This window comes from Micrasema longulum, unplaced genomic scaffold, assembly GCF_059751315.1.
Source record: "Micrasema longulum isolate JH-2025_06_02 unplaced genomic scaffold, ASM5975131v1 h1tg000260l, whole genome shotgun sequence".
Lineage (NCBI taxonomy): Eukaryota > Metazoa > Arthropoda > Insecta > Trichoptera > Brachycentridae > Micrasema > Micrasema longulum.
In genome coordinates this window covers 2,450,678-2,460,033 of record NW_028277464.1, presented here as the reverse complement: position 1 = coordinate 2,460,033, position 9,356 = coordinate 2,450,678, and the positions used below count along the sequence as shown (strand labels likewise).

At 42.8% G+C, this 9,356-nt stretch overlaps 1 pseudogene; it reads right to left on the bottom strand.

Moving 5' to 3' along the window:
* Window positions 1-6,453: 6,453 nt before the first annotated feature.
* On the bottom strand, window positions 6,454-6,851 carry LOC148283162 (uncharacterized; annotated as a pseudogene).
* Window positions 6,852-9,356: the final 2,505 nt, after the last annotated feature.

Below are 9,356 nucleotides of genomic sequence, written 5' to 3'. Positions count from 1 at the left end.
TCCACCGACTGCTCCTCCAACCGCTCCTCCAACAGCCCCACCAACGGCTCCACCAACTGCACCTCCAACAGCTCCACCAACAGCTCCACCAACTGCACCTCCAACTGCTCCACCAACAGCTCCACCAACAGATCCCCCAACAAAACCACCAACAGATCCACCAACAGTTCCACCAACCGCTCCTCCAACAGCCCCACCAACAGCTCCGCCAACTGCACCTCCAACAGATCCACCAACAGCTCCACCAACAGCTCCACCAACAGCTCCACCTACAGCTCCACCAACTGCACCTCCAACAGCTCCACCGACTGCTCCTCCAACCGCTCCTCCAACAGCCCCACCAACGGCTCCACCAACTGCTCCTCCAACCACTCCACCAACAGCTCCACCAACCGCTCCTCCAACCGCTCCTCCAACAGCCCCACCAACAGTTCCACCAACTGCACCTCCAACTGCTCCACCGACTGCTCTACCGACTGCTCCTCCAACCGCTCCTCCAACAGCCCCACCAACAGATCCTCCAACAAAACCACCAACAGATCCACCAACTGCACCTCCAACAGCTCCACCAACAGCTCCACCAACTGCACCTCCAACTGCTCCACCAACAGCTCCACCAACAGATCCCCCAACAAAACCACCAACAGATCCACCAACTGCACCTCCAACAGCTCCACCGACCGTTCCTCCAACCGCTCCTCCAACAGCCCCACCAACAGCTCCACCAACTGCACCTCCAACTGCTCCACCAACAGCTCCACCAACAGATCCCCCAACAAAACCACCAACAGATCCACCAACAGCTCTACCAACAGCTCCACCAACAGCCCCACCCACAGCTCCACCAACTGCACCTCCAACTGCTCCACCAACAGCTCCACCTACAGCTCCACCAACTGCACCTCCAACTGCTCCACCAACAGAAACGCCAACTGTGCCTTTGACGCGCTCAACTAAACCAACACGTTCATCTGAAGTCACAATAGATACAACTGTTCATTCAACTGTGCCGCCTACTGAACCACCGTCCACACCTACTACTCCTTGCACAGAAACTGACGCCACTCCTGAGCCTCCTTGCATTGTGGAGAGTACTTCAGAGACTTGCGATGACGCTCTTCTTATGACTGACGTCACTGACAACCAGACTCAGACAGACACTGATGAGAACTGCCCCCACTCTACCGAAGTCCTCCCAATAGTGACCACAGACCCTGGTCCATGCGAATATGGACATGACGCCGTCCATGGCTACGGAAGCCCGAAGCCTGGACATCATTCTACAAAAAAGCCTTGAGCGTCTTTTGCGAACCTAAAGCTAGTTCAAAAAATTCAAAATCATCCCGTTCATCTACATTAACAATAAGAGGGTAATCGCCATATAATTGTTAAAATTAATTTTGTTTTAAAAATCTTTATTTCTTTTGTTTATTTCTATAGCGTTATTTTACTGGTAATTTTTATTGCTTTCGTTGAAATAAACAAATATAAAATATTACTTTTAATCTCTTTATTTTAAATCGAGCGTGGGTGAGTCCTACTCATTGTCAAGTTGTCGGCTCGTTCACCTACAATTAATTCTTGGAGCGATGCTTCGATGTCCCCAAACTTTACCACCTGAGACATTGCTTCAATTTATAAAAAAGATATTGGACATTAGACCAGTTTTTTAAAAGAGTCATTGATACATTTTTGGTCATGCAGTACAAGAGGAGATCCCAAGCAGAACGCTCGCACGAGGTTTTCCTGTAATTTGATTAATTTAATACCAAAAACATGTACGATTTTTGCTCTGAGAGAATTGTCTTTTGTGGCGCCAAGAGTGTTCAATGTTCTGGATGAACATATTGAGTTCTCCAAAGCGAAAGACATTTTGAAGAAATGCACAATTTTGTCCAACGGAAGAGACCATTGCACGGTGGTCCCGCGTCCACAGAGGGGCGGTCATAGCCTTTTGCTGTTGTAATAAACATTCAAAGCCTTTGCTACTGTATTAAAAAAAAAACTTTTTCATGAGAATGACTAATTTCAGAAAAAAAACTCATTTTGATTAAAATATAAAGCTTATTAGTTAAATAAAATAGGAAAAAAGTTAAAAACAATGATGCTTAATATAAACATATCATAATTTCTTTTTATTGGTTTATTTAGTAGGTACACAAAAATTACATTTCGACACAAAAATACAAAGTGAAAATATAAAACTAAACGTACAAAATAGTAACGGTTTATTAAAAATCTAGTGTGGGTGTTGTCATTTTACATAAATACAAATTATTAATAATTTTAGTTGCATTTAAAAAAATAAATTAAACACAACAATTTTAATACCTTTTTTGACAAAATAGACTTCTTCTTACGAGGCGAATTCCTAAGGCTTGAAATTAAGGGATCTGAAGTAAGAAAAAGTCTATGCAAGAGGTCGGTATTAGATAAAGTTCGTGACATTTTTCGTGTGTTATCGCGCCTATAAAGCTTAGTATTTTTGTTGTCTGATTCCGCTGCTTCCTCAGATAACTCTCCAATAGACAATAATGCATGCTCAATCACCTCAGACCTATGAATATGTATTTTATGGACAGAAGATGTCAAGTAGTACCACTGAACTAGTTGTTGAGCAGTTTGTAACGTGTACTCCCTATATTTAACTTTATTTATATTATATCCTGATGACAAACATTGCAGCAAATGGCAACACCTGTCTGTCAGATCCTAATTAAGGCCGTAATTATTTAACAAGTCAGAGCACTTAATACTTTCTAAAACTTCCTTTTGAGATTCAAGTATACGGTTTGTGGTGTGATCTAACAAAGATTGAAATTTTATTTCGGCAGACGATTCTGTGATTATTTTTTCCGATGGATAGCACCGCTTTTTTGCATTTAATACATTCTGGTAAGATGGAACAAGCAGCTGATGGTACAAGCAGCTCTTTTGAAATGCATAAATTGTTTTATTAATAAATACTGATGTTTACTTAACTTTGCTTCTACAGTGAGATATACTACTTTGTCAGTACTGACTTGTAAAAAAGATGTATTAGATTGATCGGAGTACTTTAATAAAGTATTTACGGCAGAATCGTCTTAGTTTGATAAAATTGTTAAGCTTCTACGTTTTGATCGTTTGCTACAGTCCGCAAAATTCTTCCTGTGTCGATCATTTAAAAACGGCATCTCTTGTAGCTGCTCCTGGACTTCTCTGTACGTTGCGTGGACCCCAAAAGGTCGCATTCTTCTGTCACATTCAACCAATCAGAATATTTACCGACCATTTTTGGTTTTGAACGGGCACATTGCATCCAATACTTGGATTTTTTTGTATACGTAATCAATACGATTTTTCAAGTTATTTGTGTCGATATTTTCGACATTATGTATTTGTTTGGCAAACACGTGTAAAGTATGGCGTTTTTTTTTCCACATTACATTTATTTTTAGCTAACCAAATGTCAAACAAATGCATTCGCGTGAATAAACAATTGTAAAGAGATCCCAAAAAAGTCAGGCATGTAATTATCCCTAATTTTTTTATTCGTGTGCAATGTAAGGAGTGTATGGCTCATACTAAACCCCGGAGCAGAGTTGTGCAGATAAAAATGTATATATCATAAATTAAATGTTCTCGTGGACATTATGTAGTAAATAAGGTTGGGGGCAGAGCGGGGCAAAATAGTTAAAAGTTTATGGAAACAAAAATAAATTTTTTAATTTAAACAAAATTTGTGCATTATGTAGCAGGGACACTGTTCAAAAACTACTATTTACTTACGCTTCAACAAACAAACCATCACGCCGTCTCTCCTTAGGGGTAGGCAGAGAGGATAGAACGCCATAACACTCTATCTTGGCATACAGACCTCGCTTCCTCTACATTCATACATCTTCTCATGCACGCACGCCGATTATTCGTACTTTTGACATGTCCATCTTCAAGTATTTGATGAACTTGATCGTGCCATGTCTTTCTCGGTCTTCCTCGTTTTCTGCATCCATCAACATTTGCATCGTAGATCCTTTTAGCCGTTCTTTCGCCGTCCATTCGCTCTACATGTCCAAATCAACGCAGCACCCCTTTCTTGATTCTGTCAATAATGCATGTCTCAGGCTTACACACTTCACGGATCTCGACATTTGTGCACCTATCATACATCGTTTTACCACACATTCGCCTGAGGGATCGCATTTCAACAGCATTCAACGTACTTTCATCATCATTTTTCCAATTCCATACTTCGCTCCCATACATTAGAGTTGGCACTAGAACTCCGTTGTGAACTGCTAGTTTAGCCTCCTGCGATAAACATTTGTTTGCCAAAGTAGATTTTAGTGCACTATTCACCCTGTTCCCGGCACTCACCCTCCTTTCAATATCTTTCTCTGGCTTTCCGTCCCTAGTAAACATACTTCCCAGGTACACAAATTCTAGTCTATTACGCTTCAAAGTATATAAAAATAATCAAACATACCTTCAACTTGAATTTTCATCACAAAAAAACACACATCAATGGCTAATTCTGAGAAATATAGAACACACGGTGGCTAATAAGCGCACTGATTACAGTAATAAGCATTTCCTTGGATGAACTCACTTTCGATGCTGAAATACAAATGAACCCTTTAGAAATCCTTGGTTGTTTTTATGCTTTCAGTAAATTTGACTATTAGTCACTAATTACCAGCAGTGACACATGGTATTTTGGACATGAATATTGGAAGGCTGTGACCTACGTCGGGACCACCGTGCATTGCAGGAGACTGCTGCGTTATTTATTTATTTGACGGACTTATACAGTCCATTCTAACGATGGTAAATACAATTTCTTATAATAAATACAGGCGCTAATAAAATAAAATACAACTAAATAAAATTACAGCTAGGACAAAAATTTTAAAAATTACTACCTCAAGACAAGATGCGGTCTATCTTAGGGAATTTTTAAATCTATAAAAGCTTACACCAAAAAACATTGAAAAGATTTATATACTACGAGTTGAACCCGGCAATGCTCTGCATTTGCTAGATTGAGTACATTCTCGTACATACATACATGTATATTAAATTGCCAGAATCGAAAATTTGATTTCAACTATTGTATTTAGTTCAAATAAGATATATACTAGCATATTACAACAGAGATGAAGAATATTTTAAAGAAGGCAATATAGATGTCTAGGCATCTACAGGGCTTATGACCTGTCAATGGCTGGTTTAAGTGGCTCTGTTGTAATATGTTAATGTTAACAGCTCCCCAGGGAGTTGAATCTAGTCCTTGTCTACAAAAATTTGGACAAACTCAAAATATTGTTGATAAATCCACCTGGTCCATGAAGAAGTATAGAAATTGAAAAAATAAATATTTCAGGCGTTGCCTAGTATGTAGGTGAAATAATTCAATTAGATGAATCTCACCAGCATAAATAAAGGTTTCAGCTCTTTAACTTCACAAAAATCAACAGATGAAAGAATTGAAGTAATATAGATGTTCAAATATGGGCAGAATGGTGAATGTTACACAGTGTGTAAAGTGGCCACTTAAACCAGCCAATGACAGGTCATAAGCCCTGTATATACCTAGATATATATATGGCCTCCTTTAAAATGTTCTTCATCTCTGTTGTAATATGTTAATGTTAACAGCTCCTCAGGGAGTTGAATCTAGTCCTTGTCTACAAAAATTTGGACAAACTCAAAATATTGTTAGATATATACCTACGTTAGAGTGGGCCGATGATATATGAAGTTTTTTTAATTTTTTAGACATCTAAGTGAAAGGGGTCTAAAACGTTGCGTTTTGGATCACGTTGAACGTAAAAATTATTTGGAAAAATATTCCATACTACTTTTGGCCCTCAACCGAGGTTTGAAGTTTATAACTGTCTGAACATTTTGTTAATTATCTATATTGATAAAATTATTTTTTAAAGATAACCTAACCTAACCTTTTTTTGCGAAGGAGGAGAAAGTTTTCATAGACACCTGTCAGGCCGCGCTGTACAGGTAGTGCCAGATTTATACTGGCTAAAAACTCCTCTCTCTCGCAGTGGCATACCCAGCGGATCTCTAGTGTGAATATTCTTTGCTGGGTTGTCGGTCTGCGAGGAATCTCCTCGCCTCATTCGTTGCGGGCACAGCCATCCGCCCGCCCTTTGCGCCTATCCAATACATGTAGCTATAATACATGTACCACCAACAGCTCCACCAACTGCACCTCCAACAGCTCCACCAACGGCTCCACCAACGCTGGGTTTCAGTTGCGCCCGCATCGACAAGGCGAGGATGGAGGCGTCATCTTTCCCGCTCGGCCTCCTCTTTTGCGTGCTCGCAAACTTCTCCCAGCTGTGCCAGAAGGATGCGTTTTGGAGCATGAAAGGGATAATCCCTTCCAGGGATATTCGGATTCCACCGAAGGACTCTTCTAGCTCCCTCTTGAGTGATTCCCAGGAGGTGCACTCAAGAATTATGTGCTCTGCCGAGTCGTCGCCAGTCACAGTGGTGGCATGCGGATGTTTCTTCCTTGCCTACCCTTTTCAGGTAGGCTCCGAAACATCCGTGTCCCGTCAGCAGCTGAGTCAGGTGGTAGCAGAGGCTTCCATGGTCTCTCCCCTTCCACTTGTTGAGGTTGCCTATCAGCCTCCGCGTTCACCTTTCCTTAACCGCCGAGTCCCACCGTTCCTGCCAGCAAGTCATCGTTTGAGCGCGCGCAGTCGCCTTCTTCATGCCCGCGTACGCCTTTCAGCGGTCAGTAAGTCCACGGGAATCATTCTCGCCACGACGAGTGCCGCATCCTCAGACACAGTCCGGTATCCCATGGATACCCTCAGTGCCATCCGACGCTGCACTTCGGCCATTATGAGTCGCGTTCTCTCCACCATCATTGCATCCGCCCATATTGGGGCGCCATACGGGAGAGTGGAGTTAACAACTTTGCTGACTAGCCTTCTTCTTAAGGATTTAAGCCCTCCAATGTTAGGTATCAGTCTAGCTAGCTGTTTGCTGACAGTGGCGGATATGCTCGAGGCTTATCAAACGTGGTCAGTGAACCACAGCTTGCCGTCGAGATATACTCCAAGGTATTTGATCGTCCTTTTAAAGGGCACCTCGAAGTCACCAACGAATAATTTGGGTGGTGCCATTCCGTGTTTCCGCGTGAAGAGCAGAGATTCCGTCTTCTCCCGGGCGAGCTGGAGTCCCGTGCGGTCCATCGATCGTCTCACTCTCCGGAGGGCCTCGTTTCTCAATTTCGCTCGTGGTTTTTGCTGATACTCGGACTGCTATTTCCTTAGCAAAAGCTACCAATTTAACACCCTCGGGGAGACCTATCAGCAGGAGCCCGTCGCACATAACATTCCACAGGAAGGGGGCAATGACCGATCCCTGCGGGACGCCTGCAGTCACGCTCCACGTCTGTCCCCCCTCCTCCAGCCCGAGACCACTGTAGGTGAGCGTTCGCCCCCAAAATAGTCCCGGATCAGTCGGACTAGGTGGTCAGGTGCCCCGACGTCCATCTCCAGTGCTCTGCGAATCGCATCCCAGCGCGCGCGCTGGGATGCGATTTGCGGAGTTAAACACGTTTCGCACGTCGAGTGCCACCAGCACAGTATGACGGCTCCTCTTTACACTTTCTTCGAAATCTTTACGAACGTGTCCCACCACGTCAGCCACAGCGTCAACCGTCCGGGTTGTGATAAAGGTTTCAGCTCTTTTACTTCACAAAAGTCAACAGATGGAAGAGTTGAGGAAATGTGGATGTTCAAACATGGGCAGAATGGTGAATGTTACAGTGTGTAAAGTGGCCACTCAAACCAGCTAATGACAGATCATTAGCCCTGTAAATGCCTAGACATCCATATTCCCTTCTCAAAAATGTTTACCCTCTCTGTTGAAAAAATGTTTAAGGATTATTTATTTTTTATTTGCTGCATACCTATGCTATAATTTCTTGTTTAATGTTCCTTTGTAATTTCTATATTTTCCTTTTTTTTATTTTTAGAATTTCAAAATTATTAAGTTCATAAGTTTTATAATTTAAACACAATATTTCCATTTTGTCTTCAAAATGAAAGAAGTGGTAATTTGTCAAAATATGGTCAGCGAATTCCAATAGACACCCACTAATCAGTCCATTTTTTCTCTTATATAATATGTATGTATGTTTAGTTACTAAATAACCTTGAAGAGGGCAGCGCATAGTCACCAAAACTAGTCAGTTGTGTCAATAAAAATTGTTTCATGAAACGAAGTTATTTTATTTATCTCTTAAAAATATTACAATGACCCACAAAGTTAGTGGCTACAAATATCAAAAAGATGGTATAATATTACTTTGAATATTGAAGAGATTAAAATATTACAATGTATGAAGAGTTCTAGGTAGATATTTGGCACTGCAAATGAAACCATATTCATATTGCCTAGGTTTCAAAAGCCACTGTTTGAGTTAATTGGTGAACGGGGTATTGTAAGACTCGGGTAAATATGAGGTGTCGTCAAAGTAGTTGTTGAAAGCGCTGAAGACGGGAGATCTTGGGTGAGAGCAGCTTTCAGAACTAATTGTAGGGCGAGAGTTTGTCGATCGGAGAGCGAACCAAACGAGAGGGGAGGAAGGTCGATGTTGAAGTTAACCATCGTTTCATTGTGGGAAGAATTCGTATGTAGGTGGGAATTCACGAGTACGACAGCGAGGGCTAGTATTGTGGGAGAGTTTTGTGGACAGCATTGTGGTGCAGTTGGACATGTTGTTGGCGTGGTTGGAGGAAGGGTTGGTGGTTCTGTGGGTGGTAGTGTAGGAGGATCTGTGGGTGGAAGAGTTGGTGGTTCTGTGGGTGGTAGGGTTGGAGGATCTGTGGGTGGAAGTGTCGGTGGTTCTGTGGGTGGTAAAGTCGGAGGATCTGTGGGTGGTAGTGTCGGAGGATCTGTGGGTGGAAGTGTCGGTGGTTCTGTGGGTGGTAAAGTCGGAGGATCTGTGGGTGGTAGTGTCGGAGGATCTGTGGGTGGAAGAGTCGGCGGTTCTGTGGGTGGTAGAGTTGGAGGATCGGTGGGCGGTAGAGTTGGAGGATCCGTGGGTGGGAGAGTTGGTGGTTCTGTGGGTGGTAAAGTTGGAGGATCTGTGGGTGGTAAGGTTGGTGGTAGTGTTGGAGGTAGAGTGGGTGGATCAGTTGGGCAAACAGTAGTACAATCTGTCGTTGGCGGGGCAGTTGGCGGTAGTGTTGGTGGATCTGTGGGTGGTAGTGTCGGAGGATTTGTGGGTGGAAGGGTAGGTGGATCCGTGGGCGGGAGCGTCGGTGGTTCTGTGGGCCGAAGTGTTGGTGGATCTGTAGGTGGGAGCGTCGGTGGTACTGTGGGTGGAAGAGTTG